At 43.6% G+C, this 22,956-nt stretch overlaps 1 protein-coding gene across 1 annotated transcript in view; it reads right to left on the bottom strand.

Annotated features, from left to right (window-relative positions):
• STARD8 (StAR related lipid transfer domain containing 8) overlaps positions 1 to 22,510 on the bottom strand; it is a 644,863-nt gene extending 622,353 nt beyond the window's left edge. The window contains exon 1 of the mRNA XM_085608321.1: positions 22,271 to 22,510. The gene's annotated coding sequence lies outside the window, so the exon portion shown is untranslated. The remainder of the gene's footprint in view (positions 1 to 22,270) is intronic.
• Positions 22,511 to 22,956: the final 446 nt, after the last annotated feature.

Here is a 22,956-nt window from a genome sequence, read left to right as displayed (position 1 = left end):
TGAGTTTTGTTATGTGATGGGCCCGCGGCTGGCGGTGTGAATGGTTTTGTATGTCTCACACGTATGAAAGGTGTATGAATGGCCTGTAAAGAGGTTGGTGCCTTGTCGTGGCTTTACAGCTCACGAGCTGTGAGTCAATGGTTCAGTTTCTCGCCCTTTCAATTATTACCAGTGCATTTCATTTCTGTGAAATCACTTGCTAATACAATTGTATCTACTGAACCATCACTCACCCTCGTGCCAAATCCAACCAGTATGTGTGTGTGCTTGCGGATTAGATGGCTGTGCAGTAATATTTGTCTTTCTGAAGCAGGGTGTACCTTGTCCCTTTTTGGTGAATTTTGTAATGTGTTGCTTTTGTGCCTGGTGGTGCGAATGGTCTTTGTTTGTATCACGTATGAAAGGTGTGTGAATGGCCTGTAAAGTGGTTGGTGCCTTGACGTGGCTTTACAGCTCACGAGCTGTGAGTCATTGGTTTGGTTTTTTGTGAATTTAATTATTGACAGTGCATTTCATTTTTGTGAAATCTCTTGTTAATAAAATTTAATACACTGAACCATGACTCGCCCTCGTGCCAAATCCAACCAGTATGTGTGTGTGTTTGAGGAATAGATGGTTGTGCAGGAATCTTTGTCTTTAGTTTCTCTGCCAAGGTACACTTTCCATGCAAGAATAACCCACCAACTGTAGATATTGTCGAAAACCCATGGGAGTTCATGGTGATGTCTCTCTTGTGAATTCAAAAAAATGTTTTATCCCCAATGTCCTGCAAACCTCAAAATGTCTGCCACATTTTCTTTGCAATATTATTCCAAAATTCTCACGCTGTAGGAACAATAGTTAATCTGGTTTTGCAAGGGGGGTCACTTTGGTTTTTGGCCCGGTGCTCGGCGGCCATCTAGGGAAACCTACCAAACCCACGCATTTCTGAAAACTAGACACCCGGCGGCTTCCAGGGAGGTATGGCTTGCGTGCATCCCCCAACGTTTCCTTACCCAGAATCCCCTGCAAACCTCAATTTTTGCTGAAAAAAAATCACTTTTTTCACACATTTTGGGGTGGGAAAGTAGTGGCATCACCGGGCTCACACAAATTTACCACCACCCAGCGTTCCCCCAGGTCTCCCGGTAAAAATGGTGCCTCACTTGTGTGGGAGGCCCAAGTACCCGCGGCAGGCAAGGGCCCAAAACGTAGTGAGGCGACATCAAAATGGCCTATCGCAAAACCACCTGGTTTTGCAAGGGGGGTCACTTTGGTTTTTGGCCCGGTGCTCGGCGGCCATCTAGGGAAACCTACCAAACCCATGCATTTCTGAAAACTAGACACCCGGCGGCTTCCAGGGAGGTATGGCTTGCGTGGATCCCCCAACGTTTCCTTACCCAGAATCCCCTGCAAACCTCAATTTTTGCTGAAAAAATCACTTTTTTCACACATTTTGGGGTGGGAAAGTAGTGGCATCACCGGGCTCACACAAATTTACCACCACCCAGCGTTCCCCCAGGTCTCCCGGTAAAAATGGTGCCTCACTTGTGTGGGAGGCCCAAGTACCCGCGGCAGGCAAGGGCCCAAAACGTAGTGATGGGACATTTGGGATAGGCAATGTTGATGTCGCCTCACTACGTTTTGGGCCCTTGCCTGCCGCGGGTATTTGGGCCTCCCACACAAGTGAGGCACCATTTTTACCGGGAGACCTGGGGGAACGCTGGGTGGTGGTAAATTTGTGTGAGCCCAGTGATGCCACTACTTTCCTACCCCAAAATGTGTGAAAAAAGTGATTTTTTCAGCAAAAATTGAGGTTTGCAGGGGATTCTGGGTAAGGAAACGTTGGGAGATCCACGCAAGCCATGCCTCCCTGGAAGCCGCTGGGTGTCTAGTTTTCAGAAATGCATGGGTTTGGTAGGTTTCCCTACATGGCCGCCGAGCACCGGGCCAAAAACCAAAGTGACCCCCCTTGCAAAACCAGGTGGTTTTGCGATAGGCCATTTTGATGTCGCCTCACTACGTTTTGAGCCCTTGCCTGCTGCGGGTACTTGGGCCTCCCACACAAGTAAGGCACCATTTTTACCGGGAGACCTGGGGGAACGCTGGGTGGTGGTAAATTTGTGTGAGCCCGGTGATGCCACTACTTTCCCACCCCAAAATGTGTGAAAAAAGTGATTTTTTCAGCAAAAATTGAGGTTTGCAGGGGATTCTGGGTGAGGAAACGTTGGGTGATCCATGTAAGCCATACCTCCCTGGAAGCCGCCGGGTGTCTAGTTTTCAGAAATGTCTGGGTTTGGTAGATTTCCCTAGGTGCCGGCAGGGCTAGAGTTCAAAAACTACAGCTAGTCACTTAGCCAAAAAAGGGTCATTTTTCACTGCAAAATTGAGGTGTGACCACGTTGCGTTTTGCGCCGTTTCCTGTCGCGGGCACTAGGCCGACCCGCACAAGTGAGGTACCATTTTTCTCGTAGGACTTTGGGGAACGCGGGGTGGGTGGAAATTTGTGGATCCACGCAGATTCCAGAACTTTCCATCCCAGAAATGTGGGGAAAATGTGTTTTTTTGTCATTTTTTTACGTTTGCAAGGGATTCTGGGTAACAGACCATGGTGGGAGGCAGTCAAGTCACCCCATCCTGGATTCCCCTGGGTGTCTAGTTTTCAAAAATGTATAGGTTTGCTAGGTTTCCCTAAGTGCCGGCAGGGCTAGGGTTAAAAAACTACAGCTAGTCACTTTGCCAAAAAAGGGTCATTTTTCACTGCAAAATTGAGGTGTGACCACGTTGCGTTTTGCGCCGTTTCCTGTCGCGGGCACTAGGCCGACCCGCACAAGTGAGGTACCATTTTTCTCGTAGGACTTTGGGAAACGCGGGGTGGGTGGAAATTTGTGGATCCACGCAGATTCCAGAATTTTCCATCCCAGAAATGTGGGGAAAATGTGGTTTTTTTGTCATTTTTTTACGTTTGCAAGGGATTCTGGGTAACAGACCATGGTGGGAGGCAGTCAAGTCACCCCATCCTGGATTCCCCTGGGTGTCTAGTTTTCAAAAATGTATAGGTTTTATAGGTTTCCCTAGGTGCCGGCAGGGCTAGGGTTCAAAAACTACAGCTAGACTCTTCGCAAAAAAAGTGTAAATTTTCAGTGTGAAAATGTGGTGTGTTCAGCTTAGGTTTTGAGCCACTTCCTGTCGTGGGCACTATGCCTACCCACACAAGTGAGGTACCATTTTTATCGGGAGACTTAGGGTAGTTCAGATTTGTAAAGCAACTGTTATTACCTATTGATTTTGGATGCATTTCTCCCTTCCAAATGAAAGACATTGTGTAAAAAAAAAGTCATTTTGAAAAATGACCAATAATTGTCATGCAAGTATGAGTATTCCCAATTTCGAAAATGTGCAAATATGCACTGTTTCTAAACTCTGTAGTTTGTTCCCATTTCAGAAATACATAGGTGTCTTTCATACCGATTTTTCCATGTATACTTTTTCCCACAATAATTGCTATAGACCCGGAACAAAAAAAAAAACCATTACAAAATGCTGCTCAGTTTTTTACTCTGGGTTCGTTGGGCTCTTGGTGAACCTACAAGTCCTATATATCCCCACAACCAGGAAGGTCCAGTGGATGTAACGGTACATTGCTTTCTAAGAGATGTGATAATTAGAAGTAGTTACAGGTGAAAACGTTGACTCAAAAGGCTGATTTTTTCAACTAATTTTTAATTTTTCCTATATTTAACTGTTAGTTTCTATAAAGAAACCTTGATGGATCTACACAAATGACCCCTTGCTGAATTCAGAATTTTGTCTACTTTTCAAAAATGTATAGCTTTCCAGGGTCCATTATTGTTTTTGTACCCATTTCTACCATTAACTGGAAAGAGGTTGAAAGCACAAAAAATAGCAAAAAGAGGGTATGTCCCAGAAAAATGCCAAAACTGTGTAAAAAATGTTGGTTTTCTGACAAAATTCTGTCATTCCCTAAAAGCTGGAGAAATGGTGATTTCAGCCCCACAAACCCTTTTTTGATACCATTTGCAGAGAAAAACCCAGAAGCTTTTATTTGCAGCCCGTTTTTCCCATTTTTCACAAAAAAACCAAAATTTTGCTGTATTTTGACTAATTTCTGGGAACCCTCTAGGAGAATCCACAAACCCTGGGTACCTTTAGAATCCCCATGATGTTGGAAGAAAAGGACGCAAATTTGGCGTGGATACCTAATGTGGTCAAAAAGTTACAGGGGCCTAAGCGCGCACTACCCCAAATAACCCAAAAAAGGCTTAGCACAGGAGGGGAAAAGGCCTAGCAGCGAAGGGGTTAATAGAGGCAGAACAGGCTGAAAGGGTGTGTCCGTTGAGAGAAGTACTGGGTGGTGGATATATTCATGTTCCTTGGTCAAGGCAGGATATATTATCTTTTACTAATTACATCCCTAGGTTGAGGGAAAAGCCAGTTGAATGGTACAAACAGGTAGAGAGGTTTGTAAAAGTGTCAAAGGTCTTGTTAAAGGATCTAGATGGTTTATTGGAGATTGTTGTTCCAGCAGATTTATGGACACAGTGTAAGATTGCTGTAGATTGGCCGAAAGAAGAATATCCTAGAGATGTGAAAACAGGTGAGGTGATGAAGAAATATCATCAGGTGATTACTTACCTAAAGGGTAACATTTCCCCTAAGGAAACAGATTGGGTTACAATTGACAGGACAATCCAAGAACCAAATGAGTCGGTACATGCCTATTATGAAAGGTTGTTACAGGTGTTCAAACAGCACGGTGGGTTTGAGAATATTGGAGATAAATATATTGGACATTTAGTGAATCGTTTTGTGTTTGGATTGAAACCAGAAATTAGTAACATGATTCAGCAAAATTTGATTTGTTGGCAGAGTAAAACGGTTGATGAGATACTGAGGTATGCAAAGTATTGTAGTGATGATATTGAATCGAGGCACAAGAAGGTAGAAGAGAAAATTATGTGGGCACAAGTGAAAGTGGCTGCACAGTAAGAAGGAAATAGTGGTTCCCAAACAGTTTATCAGATGAAAGGTCATAATCAGAATGGTCAAGTATCAGGTGGTGGTAGAGGTAAAATGAAGAAAGATGAATTGAAAAGGAAATTTCCTGGTCATGCGTGCAGAAAGTTTGGACATTAGAAAAATGAGTGTAGATCTGTTTTAAAGAATAATGGGTTGAATCAAAATTTTAATTCACAGATGCAGAATGAGGTGGTTGTGAACCAACAGCAGCAGCAGCAGGTAGTTACTCCACAGTACAGGTACCACAAGCTCCTATGCCAAATAATATGAATGCTCAAGTGCACAGATACAGTGTGAACACTGGGTTTCATGCACAAGAACAAATTGGTTAGAATCAAAATGTGCAAATGGTTTTGCAATACTAGTTGCAGTATAATGAGAGTGATTCAGACTCATCTCAATGACGGTGCCTGAGGAGGGAGGAAGAGTGCGTGCTTGGCGCAACTCTAAAGGTACATCAGTCAGGTCCATTTGTTGATGGAAAAGTGGAAGGTAATGGTATGACATTCCTAGTGGACACTGGTGCTATCCGTTCTACTAGGAGCATCAGAGATTCAAAACCTACCCCTCTCGGGAGAAATGATCCAAGTCGTAGGAGTTTCCAATTAGCATATCAAAACCTCAATAACAAAGCCAATAGAAGTACATACAGGGAGATTCAGAGACATGCATCGGTCCATGGTATGTGATACGAGTCTGGTGACCCTTTTAGGGAGAGATTTGCTGTGTAAAATGAAATGTACCATCTATTGTACCCCTGATGGGATCGCTTTCCAAACACCAGATGCGGATGTAGCGTTTAAAATGATGTTAGAGAAGCAAGGGACAGAAGTGGATAAATTGTTTTCACTTCTTACTGAAGAAGATTTGCCTGCAGAGCTGATAAATACAGTAAGGTCTGATGTATGGGATTTCTCAGGAAAAGAGATTGGTTTGATGAAAGGTGTGGAACCTATTCAGGTTGCAGTGAAACCGGGTGCAACATTTCCAAACACACCTCAATACAAAATGAGTCCCGAGATAACAGCAGGAGTTATTCCTGTGATTGACCAAATGATTGAGCAGGGTATTTTAAAAGAAATACCAAGCAGTCCTTGTAATACGCCTATTATGGGAATTAAAAAGCCAAGTGTAAAATATAGGATAGTACAAGATTTACGTAAAATCAATAAGCTTGTGGTACCCTATTGTCCAATAGTGCCAAATCCAGCAGTGATTTTTTATTAAATTCCTTGTGATGCAGAATGGTACACAGTGATTTATCTGTGTGAAGCTTTTATCTCGATTCCTTTACACCTGGATAGCCAGTATTTGTTTGCTTCCCGGTTCGGAGACGGTGTTTCAGCATGGTGCCGAGTTCCTCAAGGGTACACAGAGAGTCCTTCGATTTTTAATCAGATTTTGAAAAAATGTTTGGAGACATTTACTGCACCATATGGCAGAAGGTGGACAAAAAGTGTCAACAGCAAAATGACAGTTTTGTAAACGGGAGGTCCAATATTTGGGACTCAAAATAGAGAAAGGAGTCAGGAAGGTGACACCGGAACGGATCAGTGTGATTCAACAAATGAACCCTCCAAAAACACAGAAAGAGGTGCAGATGTTCTTGGGAATTGTTGGATACTGCAGACAGTAGATCAGTGTTTTTTCACTGATTCAAAACCTCGACAGAGGTGGACACACAAAGATGTGACTGATCCGATTGAATTGGATGATGAAGGTATGAAAGCTTTTATTGAATTGCGAGACAGTCTTTTCGAACACCTGCAATGGGAATGCCAGATTATACAAAGGATTTTGCGTTGTACTGCTGTGAGAGAGATGGGTGTGCACTTTCAGATTTAACTCAGAGGCATGGAATGGCACGACGTCCAGTGGCATATTTTTCTGCTACTTTAAATTCAGTAGCCGTAGTGTTACCAGGTTGTTTGAAAGCAGTAGCTACTACTTGTGTGAGTTTGGAACAGAGTGAAACAATTGTGATGAGACATCCAGATAAAGTATATGTGCCACATTCACTTGAGATTCTTTTGACAAGAACACGTTCACAGCACATGACCTATAGTCGGCTGACTAGGTATGATAGATCTTGGGTGCTGAAAATGTGACTGTGGTGAGATGTACGACGATAAATCCGGCAACACTGTTACCTAGTCCATTTTGTGAGGAAGTGAAAGATGAGAAAAGGTGTTTCACACTTCCTTTTAAACAATAAACGAAAAAACGATTTCAATTGAAGACACACCAGGAAAACACAGGGAGAGTTGATTTACTCTTCTACATTTCAAGAAGCATTGAATATTAAATGGCTGTCACAAATACAAGTAAATTGCGAAAATACAAAGGTGACTATTGTGAGAAGGTGACATGTGGTGACTGATGAAGTGGACAGTACACTATATACAAAACATACATATGTGACATAAATTAAAAGAATTGTTGAAGTTCTGTCCTGTCTCGTTATTTAACACATGTAATGCAAGATCCAATACTGATTGACTATTGGTCAAGATAACTGTGTAGACATGTGTGATGTGAAAGTGTCGACGTTGTACACAGCAATTGTATCGCCCAACAGAAGCAATTGTTTTCTATATTACCAATACCCAGGTTCTGAGGGACACCGGGATGCCCGATTATCCTTAATGTTGTTAGAAGTGAAAGATGAAGTAGATCATGATTGTTTGGATGTGACAGAACTGTACACGAAACCAAGTCCAGATATCAAGGACACTTCTTAGAGGAATCAGACAGTGTGATGTTTGTTGATGGATCATGTCTGAGAAATGCAAGAGGTGTGTTGAGTTCTGCTTATGCAGTGTGCACGGTAGCTGCAGTATTAGAAGCATCCTGTCTAGAAGGGGTAAACTCCACACAAATTGCTGAATTGATAGCTCTGATTAGAGCATGCAAAATTTGGCAAAAATCGGAGAGTAACCATATTTACTGACAGTCAATATAGTTTCGGGGTGGTTTATGATTTCAGGCAGTCATGGATGCAAAGGGGATTTCTGACTTCTTCAGGTTCTCCGATCAGAAATAGTAAAAATGTGAAAGATATATTGGATGCTCTGTAATTACCCAAAAAGATTGCAGTGGTCAAATGCTCGGCACATAATTCAGGAAATGATTATGTGACAAGCGGCAACAGATACGCTGATCAAATAGCGCATTTTTGTGCACAAAATTCAATTGCAATAAACAGAGGGGTGGGGAAGAAAAATACTAATTGCCACCTGATGTTTTCTTCCTGGGAAACACGGGATGAGATTAGACAATCACAAGAAGAGGCAAGTGATGAGGAAAAGGAAATATGGAAGAAATCAGGCTGCAAGAAGAGAGCAGAAGATGAAGTTTGTGTGTATATAGATGAAAGATCAGTCGTGCCAGATTCTTTACTATCTTAAATGGCAAGGGTGTACGATGGAATTTCACATGTTGGAAGAGATGCAATGATGAGGCTCTTCAAGCAGTCATGGTACAACCCAAAATTCAGTGTCATTGCAGAGAGTCTATGCCAGAGGTGTATTACGTGTCAGCAGCAAAATCCAGGCAAAAAGACAGTTTTGTTGGGCACGAATTGGGAAAGCAGCAGGACCATTTCCTAGGCTCCAGCTCGATTTCATTGAGCTTCCCCCATGTAATGGACTAAAATATGTGTTAGTTGTTTGTTTGTTTTCTCGTTGGGTAGAGGCCTATCCAACAAGAAGGAATGATAGTCTCACGGTTGCGAAGCTGCTCCTAAGAAAACTAATCCCAAGATTTGGTTTTCCAGTCACTTTAGAAACAGATTGGGGATCTCATTTTAATAATTAGATCATTCGGATGATTTGTGCAGCATTACAGATTTAGCAGAAGCCGCCTTGTGCCTATCGACCGGAAGCATCTGGTGTGGTCAAATAAATTAATGGCACTATAAAACCGAGACTGGGAAAAGTGTGTGCATTCACAACTCTGAAGTGGCCTGCTGCTTTACCCCTGGTCAATACCTTGCGCGATTATGCCAGAAAAATTGGTTTTGGTTAAGTGCATTGATGACCTACTGGTGGCATCAAAAGCACAAGAGGCATGTGAGACAAATACAATTGCCTTACTGCACCATATGGCAGAAGGTGGGCAAAAAGTGTCACCAGCAAAATTACAGTTTTGTAAACAGGAGGTCCATCAATGAGTCTTAGAAGCATTCCTGATAAAAACACTGGATTGAGTCCTCATGAAGTACTAATGGGAGGAGCAAGGAGACAAGAGATTGTACCAGCAAACAAAATGATGAATATTTCTGATGATCTAGTGCTTGATTATTGCAAAGGATTGGCTGATTGGAGAAATTGCTACCACAACACAGCCGGATCAAGCACATGATTTTAGTCCAGGAGAGTGGGTTCTTGTCAAGAAACACGTAAGTAAGTTGCGTTTAAAACCCAGATGGCATGGGCCATATCAGATCATTCTGGTGACGACATCAGCAGTGAAGTGTGGTGGCCTGCCAAACTGGATACATGTAAGCCATACAAGAAGAGACCCAAGTCCACTTGAAAAAGAAAGTGAGCAGCAACTGGTTAATGAAAAGAAGAAACCTGTGAACCAGAAAAAGAGGGTGAAGAAGCGTTTCAAATTAAGAGAGTGAAAAAGGGTAATTGGCCAAGTGGAGGGAAAGACTGAAATACACTCTTGAAAAGAGGAGACCAGAGCAAATTAATGAAGTTTCAAGCCAAACTGAACAAGAAGAATCAGAGGCAGAATTAGTGAGAAGAACAATGAGAATAAGAGTTCCAAGCAAGAAATACACAGCTCCAGAATGGACATACGTAATAGTGGAAGAAATTAAAAGTACGGATCTGATAAAGAGAGAAGTTGGTGCTGGTACTGAACAGACTGACGAAAGTAAATTGAAACCGCCTTAAGAAAACAGTGAAAATGTAAGGTGCAACAAAATTCAGTGAAAATAATTGGGGAGTTGCAGGTGAATCGAAGAGGACTCTTATAAAATAAAAACTTTAGGAGAGTTGTTAGGAATTTCCTCAAGTTTTCTTAGATTTTTTAATTTTATAGTATACAAAATGGCAGAAGATACAGTGACTGGACACCAAAAACCAAATCTAAAACGTAGATGTATTAACGATTGCTTATGTAGTGTCTTACTACTAATGTTAGTGTGGTTAATATTGACTGTTATTGTGCCTGTTCTAATGGTAATTAATGACAAAAATAATACTAATAATGTGATAAGAGAGAGAGTGATTTCTGTTACTAAAGAAACACCTAATGCTGACATAGATGAAAGTATTTATCATCATGATAAATCGATTAATGATTTCTCGTTAAATGTCTTTATCAATCTGCTTTACGAGTATGTTGAGACGATGGACGTGAGAGACTGTTACTTGTGCATGCAATTACCTTCGTCTGTTTCTGAGGGAGTGACTTACCATCCCTTACCTTTAACATATGGTTCTCGTGCAGTGTACTAACTAGTCTTTTTTACGTGACGGGGAAGTTAGGGTACTATTACTCAAACCTAGATTTAGTGTTTTCAGAAATTCCAATTAGAAAAGACATGAATAAGGTGTATAGTAAAAGAAATGCTGGATACATTGGAGAATTTTTCCATATTACTCAGACACTAAATATAGTACATGCTTAGACATAATCTTACCTGTAGTTTGCAAGCTGAAGAAAAAGATTTTATTAACATCGTAGAAGATAGAAGACAGGGTTTCCAAAGAAAAGCTGCTGAACAGAAGTCACATGTACCACCATGGGCTTTCAGAGAGGGAAATTATAAGAGAGGCGAGACTTACGCAGCAATGTCTCTGGATTGGTATCACAAAGGAAACTTTGTTTGCTTAGACTGAAAACTGCCTATATTAATTATTTCAATGGTACTAGTGAAAGTGAAAATACCTTTCTAATTACTGGTGGATGGGGATTGAAAGGTGGAACTGATCCTGTTTTTCCGGGAGTCTATTACATGTTTGGTAAGAATGCCTACTATAGGTTGCCTCCACATTGGTGTGGTAGTTGCTACTTTGGGATCGTATTTCCCAAAGTATACCACATAGATAAAAATAATAAAATCAATTAAATAAAGCATGGACTAAAACGCAAAAGGAGAGCAAGTTTTTCAGAAATAATTAGTGATATTTTTGGTGCACTGATACCCTCAGTTGGAGTCGTTCTTAATTCGCATAAAATTCGAAAATTGTCCACAGTGATTGATCGTTTCTCAACAGATACTGCTGGCGGGTTCTAAATGATTGATACTGAAACGGTTGCAATTAGTCAATGGTTTTGCAAAATCGACTTGCCCTTGATATCTTATTGGCAAAAGAGGGCGGAGTCTGTGGCATGTTGAAAATCCAACACTGCTGTACTTATATCCCTGATAAAAGTCTTGAGGGGTATATTAAGAACATTACAAAATGACATCAAGATTTGACCCAACTGGAGGTTGACGGTGTTTGGGCGAAACTTGGTAACAGTTTTCCTCTATAGGTAAATGGTTTTCCACATTTGGAGTAGTTTATTAGGGAAATACTAATGCCAATTATTTCAATAGTTGTAGTGATATTGTTAATAATAAATGGCATATATATATGTTGCAAGGGTAGATGTGGAAAGAAGGAGATGACAGAGTTAGACAATAAACGTAGAGCAAGAAAAAGAAAAGAAATAGAACTAGAGGATATGAGTGAAAATGATTATGTAATGATGAAGGATTTAGATGAGAAAATGGCAAAACGAGAAAGAAGTACAGACCTTTAGATGAAAATAAAGGTGGCAATTGGTATTATAGTCATTTTGTGATGGCTCAAAAATGCCATCACAGGGGGAAATTGATGGAGCAGGGTTTTGAGAAAAATAAAACCTGCTCGGATTAACTCCTCTAACATTTACTAACAGTGTGCGGTGAAAATAACATGCAAAAACATGAAAATACGGGGAAATGCTTATGCGCATGCGTGCATTAATACATGGACTAATGCATAAATACCAGGCCACATTCACGCTCTGCTTTAAAAATAAAATAATAATTCCGCTTTTTGCACGTTATTGCTTTTGTTAGACATATCGTGGGATAGTGCAAATTGTGGGTGGTAAAACAGTGAGAATTATATTTCATGAAATTAATAATGTCTGCGTGTTTTATTCATCGTAGTGATGCTTGCATGGGCCTACATTTTTGCATGACAAGTTGAGGGTTAAAAGAAAACTAATAAAAAGCCGAAAATCGAGCATTGAGGGAGAACGGAGAAGGCAAAAGCGGATAACCTTCAGAAGTTATTGTGTGTCTGCCAAATAACTGAAGGATGACCATGGGATCAAGTACAAATGTACAAACTTCTTCCGGCGAGGCTTTCGAAGTGAACAATAAAAGTGTAGAGACTTGCAACATGTAACTCATTAGAGGCAGCGTGTATTCACGAGACTTGGTTTGCGTAATATTAGAAATGTAAAACAAAGAATGCTGTGAAAACATGAACGTTGTCATGGTGGTGTGATAGAACACCCCCTAAACTGACCAATGAGAGACTAAGATTCTGAAAATGTTGCTACAATGGTGGGTTGGATATGAAGGTTTTTAGAGTATAACTGGGGTGCTTGGGGGTGTGTTGGCGTGCGTCTTTTGGGAAGCTAGAGAGAGGGCGATCATTGCTGTCTGTTGGTTTGCTGTATCCAGATAGAGGCCTACCTGTTCTACTGATCCTGTTCTGATCTTTGTTCCCTGAACCTTCACACGGGGAACCCCCGCTATCCCTAATGGCCCAGGGGGTAGTTTTCTACTGGATATCTTGGGTTAGTATAGCTCAATGTCTCTGAAATTTGCATAATCATTTGCAAATGTATGTTGTCTCTGAAACGTTTGTCTCTTCACCTATCCACTCCTTCATTGCATTCTGTTCATTATGTATGAGTATGGGCCTGTGTTTGAGTATTATTGATCCTTGATTGGCGCTGGATCAGACATCTAGATCCAGTTATCTTGAACGAGTCAGGACATTCCATTTTCACTTTCTACATCCCCTTCCAATGTAATTCGACTTAAACCAAACCTGAATATACTTGATGCCGTGACTATCATCAATTACAAAGAAATGGTCTGAGCACACCCATCTCCTCTAGCCTTCCGACTCTGCTTGCGTCCTGTGACACTAATGTACTCTACAAAAAGGTCAACTCTTCTATGGAAGCCATTGTTGATTAGATTGTCCCACTCTCTAGGAAAATACTGGACGAAAACAAGACCTCAAATTGGTCCACTTATAGGCTCAAAAGGCCCTCTCTTGAAGAGTTAAAAGACTATTTAGAGTCTCTCAAACTCCACTGCCACGTACCCTGCAGAGTGAAAAGGAAATGTTGCAAACCCTCCATCCTCTCAGCTGGAGCTAATTCACACAACTTTCACATTAACCTCGTCAATATTAGGCCCATGAGAGAGTTTTAAATAGTTTATTCTCAAATCAGTGCCTTCTGCCACTCAGACTCTAATGCTCCCATTGCTAACACATTTGGCTTGTTTTTCACTGGCTAATTTAACAAAATCACACCGGAACACGACATTTCTAATAACTTCTCTTTATTCAGGGTAGAACTTTCTAACATCCCTTTTTATGATTCTGCATGCCTTTCCAGTAAAAATCAATCTCTCTTTGGAATGCTTTGTCCCTCATTTTGAAAGAAACGTTTCTCTCAGTTGTCTTTAATGCAAACTCACCCCATACTCCAGTGACCAGATCTTAGAAATGGCCCTTTCTACAGGGCCACCCTCAAATGTCTTGCCTTCCTCCTTGTTTTCGGACCTTGTTTTATTGGTTTTAGATCTCTGGGCACTTTACCACTACTAACCAGTGCTAAAGTTCAAGTTCTCTTTCCCTAAAACATGGTAATATTGGCATATCCACATTTGGCATATCTAAATTACTTAGAAGTCACTAGTAAAGTGCACTGCATGTGCCCAGGGCCTGTAAATGAAATGCTACTAGTATCTCTGCAGCACTGATTGTGCCATCCACTTAAGTAGCTCGTTAAACATGTCTCAGGCCTGCTATTGCGGAGCCTGTGGGTGCAGTTTTAAACTGCTATTTCGACCTGGCAAGTTAGCCCTCTTGCCAGGCCCAAACCTTCCTTTTTAATACATATAAGTCACCCTTGAGTTAGGCCCTGGACAACCCCAATGGCAGAGTGCAGTGCATTAACATACTGGGACATGTACTTTTAAGTTTTACATGTGCAATTGGTGAAAAACTCTTAAATTCACTTTTCACTACTGTTCGCTTTTCACTAAAGCAACTCCTATCCCTCACAGAGGTTAACACTGGAACTAGCTTATTACATTTTATAAATTACATTTTCAATTGGGAAAAGATAGATATTTCGAGTTTGGGGGTCTCTGGACTCAATTTAAACTTATTGTAAAGTTGGATTTTAAGTTGTAAGTCTGAAAACTCCACTTTTAGAAAGTTGGCATTTTCTTACTTTAACCATTCTGTGCCTCTGCCTGTCTCTGAATACACATATGGGGTGTGTGACAGCTGGGCTTTGTGCATTCCCTCTCACAGGGAGCTGAGGTGTGCCATCCATCTCCTGATGGCCCCATGGCCAGGCTGATGGGTCTTCCTGGGCTGAATGGGAGGGAGGAACTGAAACTTACACCTGAATACAGCTGTGTCTGTCCCCACACCAAAACCTGCATACCCCTCTTTAGTGAGTCTGGACCCAGAGCAAGAAGGGCAGGGACCTTGTGTACTTCAAAGGCCTCTGGTTGAAGTCTCCCCCACTTCAAAGGCATAACTGGGTAGAAGTACTGGATCCCTGACACCACAAACTCAGTACACTCTGGACCTGAGGACACTCTTCCATGAAGAAAGACTGCTGTACTACTGAAAGGAGTGACACCCTGCTGGACTCCTGCTCAGCTGTGTCTGCCCTGCTTCCTCTTGCCTGGTGGTGAGAAGGATTGGCCTGAATCGCTACATGCCCAGAACCAAGTGACTCCAAGGGCTTGTTGGCTTTCCTCTTGTTCTGAAGTCTCAGGGACATCACAGACTTCATTCAACCTTGCTACTGCCTCTGGACTCTGCCAATTGTGAGTCATGCCCTGCCAAGTGGTGCCAATCCAGTCTGGGGCGCTTAGAGGCTTTTTTTTTGGTGGTTTCTGCAAAAATCCACGCATCGCCTGCTTTGCGCAGGTCAGAACAGACGCATTTGCCTTCAACGCTGACGCATCACCGATTCGAGAACTCCACAGCTTTGACAGCGCAGCTCGATGACGATGCATTGTCTTCATCCAGTGGCAGCTGGCTTGTACAGAGGTTGTTGGGTACAAACACATTATAATAATTAAAATAGATTTACCTTTTATCTTGCGGCGCAATGTCTTCCTCATCATGTGTCTTCTCTCCTCACGTAAGCTCCTGATCCAGGAAACTGTACTACCCAATCCTGGCACTGCCTTCACAGCATGAAAGCAGCACCAGGATTGGATAGAGCAGGCTCTCCCAGCAGTCTTAAGGGCACTGGAGGCCTTCGCTTTTTCTTACCCAGCTGTCTAAGACAGCCGGGTTAGAGAACTTCCAAATGCGCATGTCTGGCTGGCGGTGCCAAGACGGCCGGCCAAAGAGACATGCGCATTTTAAAGCGCACAGCTCCCTGCTGCTGCCACCCTGCAGCACTGGCCCGCCCCATCCTGACACTTAGTTCAGGACAGGTTGCTGAAAAATAAAACGGTAATATTTAACTTTAATACTGTTTTATTTTTCGGCTTTGGGGTTTGTGGGGCGACGCTCCTCTGCTCAAGTGGAGGAGCCGCCTCTGCCTTCATCACCCACTGCTCAACAGCAACATGAGACTCGACTGCGTAACTCGGACTCAGTGCATCACCTACAATCCTTCGGATCGCCGACAACGCATCACCTCCTCTGCTCCTCACAGATGCTTCTCGATGTTGACACTGGTTCTCGGTGAAGGTACTGTTTCACCAGGGCTTTTGTGGCTTCTGTATCCAACCCGTGCTCCATCGCAGTTGCCTTGACTTTTCAGATTTGGCCTGGTCCAGCGCGACCAGATAGCACCGGTTGGTGCTCTATGATTCTAAGCACTAGAATTCAAAATATTCTTTAAAAATTCATAACTCCGGTTCCACTAATTGGATTTTGCCATTTTGGTCTGGTTTTGTTAATTACATTAAGCTCTATTTTACTAGCCTGGTGTGGATTATTTTTGTGTGGTGTTTTATTACTGTTTTACTGTAATAAGTGTTGCACAAATACTTTACACATTGCCTCTTACGTTAAGCCTGTCTGCTCATTGCCAACCTACCAACGGGTGAGCACTGATTAATTTAGGGTGTGTATCTGACTTACCCTGACCAGAGTGGTGGTCCCGACTTGGACAGGGTGCATACCTCTGCAACTAGAGACACAATGTCTTACAGCAAATCCCTCCCACCAATACAAAACACATTTTTCTGGCGTTTTTCCTCATTAGTTTACCCACAAACAATGTTGTTTTTCGAAACTTTACTTGTAAAACCCATTTTACAGAACCTCGCCATGACCCCTGCAATGCTAAAAAGGAGTTCATCATTTCAAATCTCCATTTTTTTGGCCAAGGTCAATAAGAAATGTACATCGTCTCAATTGATAAAACATATCTATGAGAAGGACCAGTTGGGTATGTTCCGATTGGGCTTCAAGGCAGGTCACTCTACGTAATCTGCAGTGACTGGGGACATTCTTTGCACCTTCAATAAAGGCGACTACGGCCTCTTCAGCGTCCTGGATTTAACTACAGCCTTTGGTACAGATGAGCATCAAATTCATCATCGCACTCTGACAACGGGTTGGTCCTTGTGGAACTGTCCTACAGTAGTTGAACTCTCATCTCTCAGGCCACTCTCAAATGTTAAAAATGTGCAACAATTTCTTAGATCCCACTCCCTCCCCTTGCACTTTGCCACAGGGCTCAATTGCTTTCTTCAGTATTTGGGTTGAACATGTGGGTAAACTCCTTCAAGATCTTGGCTTCTCTTTCCATCAATAAACAACTGAGGCTCAGATCTATCTCAAACTGGCCTCCCTTGGCTCTGTTGCCAAATTAAAATCCTCACTTCTGGGCATCCACAAACGCATGGAGTCAACACACATCAAACGTCCTGCACTGAAGAATGAATTTCTCCTTCTCGCACCTAAACCTAGCCTAGCTACCAAACTTCTCTGGCTTGCATCATTAAAATCAGCAGCACCCAATGCCCAAAGTCCACCTCTGCTAAATCGTTGTGCTCCCCTCTTGACATTCATTTTATCTGACAAGCCACATCCACGCTTTGGCTTTGTCGATCAGGTCCCACCGCAACAAACCCAGGAAGACTGAACGCATTGTCTCTTTCCAGGGACCTGAAGCGAGCAGTGGAGGCCATGGCCATCTCCTGTCTTGACTATTCTCCTCTTTGTTCACTGGATGAACACAAATAGAATTGCCCCACTCAGGGCAGTGCTACATGGAGGTTCCTTACAAACACATTCACCGTACACTTATGTACTAGACACGCTGCACTGCGAGAACTGGCTTCCTCATACTCAAAGACCTGAACCTCCAAAACATCTCTCCCAGAAAAGTTCCTGTTCAAGAGGTTCTTGCTTTCTCTGCTGCAGTGAGAAAGGTCTCTCTCCACTGCACCTTTTAGAAATAAATCCAGGCTTCGCCAAGCAACCGGTTTTGCGTTCCAAGCAGCCCAACTCCTCAACTCCGTGCCTGTGGCTTATCCTTAACTTTGAATATTGAATCCCTGCTGCTTATTTAGCTCTCTGTCCAATGTGTTGTTTGCCGGCTGTTGCTTTATGTTAGTGCGAGGTCTAGTCTTGGTGATGCTCTGTTTTGTTGATAACCCTGTTATTTCCCTCTGTACATCACTCATTTTCTAGGTTATACACTCCCTGTATTGCAATCCTATTTAATTTCGGAGCAATAATGTATGGGAAACAATCTGCTATGTCACAAGCCAACGCTTGGTTGATTTTTGCCTGGCGTTCTCACACGCTCCTTTGTACAGCCAAAGAAACCCAGTTAGGCGGAGTCTGTGCTTTATAAAACAATCAATAAATACAAGTAATTATGTGCACAGTGAAGGCAGGTCACGTGTAACAAGAGCTAAAAACATCTTTATTTTGAGCTACAAGAAAAGCGACTGCCAAACACAGGACCAACTTCCAGGACATTCATAGGACAACATTCTCTAGGAATTATTACATCACATATTCCGATGAAAGCAGGACTCAGCACCAGTGGCGGCTCCACCGCTGAGGCGGAGGAGCGTCGCCCCACAGGAAAAATGAAATGATAACACAGTGTTATAATAATTTTATTTTTCCCGCACTGGCCCAGTTGTGTTTTGTTTAAGGTGAGGGATGGGACGGGGCTGGGCCACAGGTAACAGTAGATACATTCTTTATTTTGAGCTACAAGGGAAGTGACCAGCAGAGAACCAACTGCACCTGCCGAGACATTCATAAGACAACATTCTCTACCAAATATTCCATCACACATTCTAATGAAAGCAGGACCCACACACAGGTTTGACATTATTTAGAGATGCCCGGACTCGAACCAGATAAATCCTTTTCTGATGATTGCCTCTATATATAGGTACCTGAGCACAGTCATCAATGGACAGGTTCTGCAGGTGCAAGTGAATGCTGCCGCGGTGCCTGATGGCCATTGTTGCCCAGGTCCCAAAGAGCAAGAGGGTGAGACAAGGAAGCGGAGATTGATAATGGAGCTTGTAGTCGAGAGGGGCTATTACCCAGGTGAAAACAGCACGGCATAGATCATCCGTGCAGATCAGCTGAATGAGTATGCGATTTATTACCATTACTGAGTGAATGGTGGGGCATCATGACATTCTGCTCCCCCCAACTTTACAAATCTACTCCAGACAATGGTAATCTAAAATTCTTGGTCTCCTGCTCCCTTATATGGCTTATATGGTTGTGAATATGTAGAACTAAAGCTGAATCTATGGGGTGAAAATAAACACATCAATGTACAGCTTGCAAACTTCTGTAATTTAATTTAAATCCAGTGCAGAAAATGAGTGGGATCCAGCCAAGTGTGGCACTCTTATTGAGCCGGGTCCGGGACGGCACCACTAAAATGTGCTGAATTTGTCCCAGTGTCATTTGCCGACACTGGGACACATTCAGTAGAGCCCGGGAGTTGTCTGTTTACTGTTCAGAACAGCAACTTGCAAGAGATGAAGGGGCTTCCTTTCTTTGCCACTTCCAGCTGGGCCCAAAAGAAATGCCTCAGTCAAAGGTCTGTCTGCCCTCCGTTCTTTGGGCTCTAATCCTGGCTGAGAACCACCTGGAGCCTAACGCCGAGCATGGACACCTAAAGCACTGCTGCTTAACAAAACCGGCCGCCCAGCACTGCTGGTCCTGAAGTTGCAGCATCGCTGCAAAACCAACACTCAGTAACAATAACCGGCCCCACCGCTCCAAAACTGGCCCCGCCATTCCAGCCTCCCGGGCAAACACCTGATGCCCACTACAGGCAGTCCAGCCTTGAGTTAGACCCGTCCTGGATCTCCCACGTCACACACATCAACTCACCCCACTGGCTGCTGATACACAAACGCTGCCAATTCAAACTCCTCACTCATGCATCCAAGGCGCTGCACAACATAGGAACAGCACACCTCAACTGCCGCCTTCACTTCCACCGATCCACCAGACTCCTACGTTCAGCCTCACTCTCTCTCGCTCACCCCCTCCATATCTGCAAACGCAGAATGGACAGCTTAGCCTTCTCGTACAGCGCACCCGAGACGTGGAGGACCGTTGTCCACAAATCAGGGCTTCCTCCTCGTTGCTTCAATTCCTCAAAAGGCTGAAGACCCGGCTCTTCAACTAACCCCCAGCAGATGACATACACACCTGCTCCAGCGCCTGGATACCCTTTGGGTGAGAAGTTGTGCTATACAAATCCATAAGACATAACACCTAGATGGAAACAAAAGGCAGTCAGCTTGTTGTCAGCTTCACAAGTGCTTAAGAGAAGCTATGATTCGGAGGCAGGTTTTTGACTTTGTTCAACCCTTGTATGTAAAAGATATTTATGTATTTAAATACTACTTACTATTTTTAAATACTTTTATAATGCTACTTATTCCAATAGATGGTGTCAGAGCACTTTACATTGCACACATAAATTATAAAGAGAAATTAAATCATACAAGTGTGTAAGTAAATGTACAAGAAATGTTACAAGAGAGACTGGGGGTTACACGATGTAGTAGTGATATATCATCCATAATGGTAGGCATTATATGTTAAGAGTACTTGGTCTAGAGAAACACAAATGGCCTGATTACGGGTTTGGTAGTGCGGGAGCTGGTCTGCCACACTAGCGGCCCGCTCCTGCACCACCAAACCAGTGTGCTCACCGCCCACCAGATTGTGACTTTTTTTGTTGCTAGCGGGCGGTTCTATCGTGGTGCCTATAAAATAGGCACCACACTGGGAACGTCAAAGACAGTACCTGCATGGCATGGACTGCTGCAGTCTATGCTGTGCAGGTTTTGGGGTGCATGCTGTGCAGGTACTGGGGTGCATGCACATGGGAGAGAAACATGTGCCCCCCCTGAATGCACCCCATTGCCCGGAGTCACAAGGGGCCCTCTAGGGTCCCCTTTGTTTCCTCTCCGCCACAGTTTTCCTGGAGAACGAACAGCCATGGAAGCAGTGGCGGAGAGAAAACGTATAATATGCTTGGTGGGACCGTGGCGGTCTCACCAAACATACTGTAGCCTCAAGACTGCCGTGCCACTCCAGGGAACTCTGATCCCTGGTGTTAGCGACTGTGTACTGGCAGTCCGACCGCCCTAGTTGTAATAGGGCGGTCAGACCGCCAGTGCGGCAGTGGCTAGACCGCCCCCGCGAGTCTGGAGGTCCTCAGACCACCAGACTCATAATTAGGCCCAAAGTCAGAAGTAAAGCAGTTGTTAGGATTGTCTGTGCAAATAAGACTTTATTACTACCCAAAGGAACCTTAGAATAACGGAAGATTGAGGGGGAAAAAAACAATTCAGGTTTTAAACCTATGGCTTGCAGCTCAACGATTCAAGTTCACAGTCCTAGGTTAGGATTGTTATTTATAAACTGCAAGAAATAGAAGGATCTCCGTGCCAAAAGCAGTAACTCGCAGAGTTATCTACGTAAAATACAAATCTGTGATCAGCAGGTTGTGCTTTGCAGCAGGCACATTAGCCCTCTATGCTACTTTATGATAAGCTAAAACTGTGACTACAGTAAACACTTATCTCTCCCACAAGTGTATTAACCATCAGAATTTTCTTGCCATTGTTGGTATCCCCTAAATTTGTTGGCGCACAAAGATCTCTGCGGCAGATTCCTTAGCCCTGTGCGCTATTTTAAAATGCTGCCCGTTTGTGTCCAATGAAGCAAGCCAGAACGGGTTTCCCTACACAGTTTTCCTTATTATCAACTTCTTTGGGGTAGAGTTTTTGAAAAATAAATGTATAAGTTGCCTGTCAGTCTCCACTTTTCATGACTGCCCCTTGTGAGACCGCCCCTTTCTGCGGCCAGAAGACCTTGCGCCTCCCCCCTTAATCACTTTATTCCATTTCCAGCACTGTGTAAATCACAAGGGGGCTTTCATTTTAAATTGAGCTGTGCCATGCGAAGAGGTTCTCCCTTTTATGCGATGAACTTTAGCTGTGCAAAACAATCATCTCGCTGTAAGTGGTTCGTTTCTGCTCCTTGCTTTTTATTTCAGGTTCACCCTTCCGAAGAGCCGAAACGCTGGGTTTTCACTGTTTATCCAGCGGATGTAATTCTGCTGCCAGATCGGTCTTTCATGTGTCTGCTGGTTGGGTGCTCTAGCAGTGTGCACTGAGAAGTCAAAACAAAACTGTAATAACTTATTACAGTTGAGAAACTACATCAGATTTTTTATTATAGGTTCTTAATGATGATACAACTATATAACGCTTATCCGCCTGCGTCGCTGGGGATAACACGATTTGCTGAAGATCACTCGTTTTAGCAGACGGGGCACATTACCACGAAGTGACGGTCACACCACAGAGAGCCAGTCAATTACACCCATTAGCACCAAGTGGCGGCGCACTCGTGCAGTGCATTATTCGCGGTCACCATTACGCATAAAGAAAATGCATATTTTTGTTTATTTTCGTGCAGTAAGGAGGCCCGCGAAGCCAGCAGTAACGTACCTTTTCTTCTCCACAGTTGCTGTGAGTGAGCGCTGCCAGGGAGCGTCGCGAGCAGAGAGCAGGCGAGTCTGATCCGTGGCAGAGCCGGTGCACCCTCCCAAGGACGCCCGTCTGCACTCTCTGCGGTTAGACTCCCATAATCCGCCCGCTTCTCACTCCAGGGCTCTCCGAGGCAGGGGAATCCCCGGGGCAGCCCGGCCTCCTGAGCCTGGCACACCTCGGCCGTGCCACGCCGTCCTCGGGCCGGGGGGAGGAGGCGGTGAGGTATGATACCTGCCCCCAGGGCATCAGTGCACGCCTCCTGGAGAACACCTCTCACAGGTGAGGAACCAGCACTGCAGGAGCATTAACTCTTTCACAGCCGCCCAGGAATGCAGGCCGGCACGAGCCCCGGAGCACAGGAAGCCGGCAGTATCCTGACATCCTATCCCGACCGCAATGCAAGGACGGCGCCCCTGGCTGTCAATATCTGGACCATCAATAAGTGTAATATGTGAATGTATGAGCTGTTAAAGAAGAGTTTTTTCACTTTCTTGGAACCTTACAATGTGAAATATGTAGAATAAACATTACAGTGGAGGAGACTAACAGGGGTGAATTATGCACACGCTGCAGAAGCATCCAGAAATCGCTCAATTGTAGTTGAAAAGGCAGCAAATTACCGCTTTTATGATATATCATTGGCG

Source organism: Triturus cristatus, chromosome 5_2 (genome assembly GCF_964204655.1).
Source record: "Triturus cristatus chromosome 5_2, aTriCri1.1, whole genome shotgun sequence".
Classification (NCBI taxonomy): Eukaryota; Metazoa; Chordata; class Amphibia; order Caudata; family Salamandridae; genus Triturus; species Triturus cristatus.
This window is presented reverse-complemented; position numbering and strand designations above follow the sequence as displayed.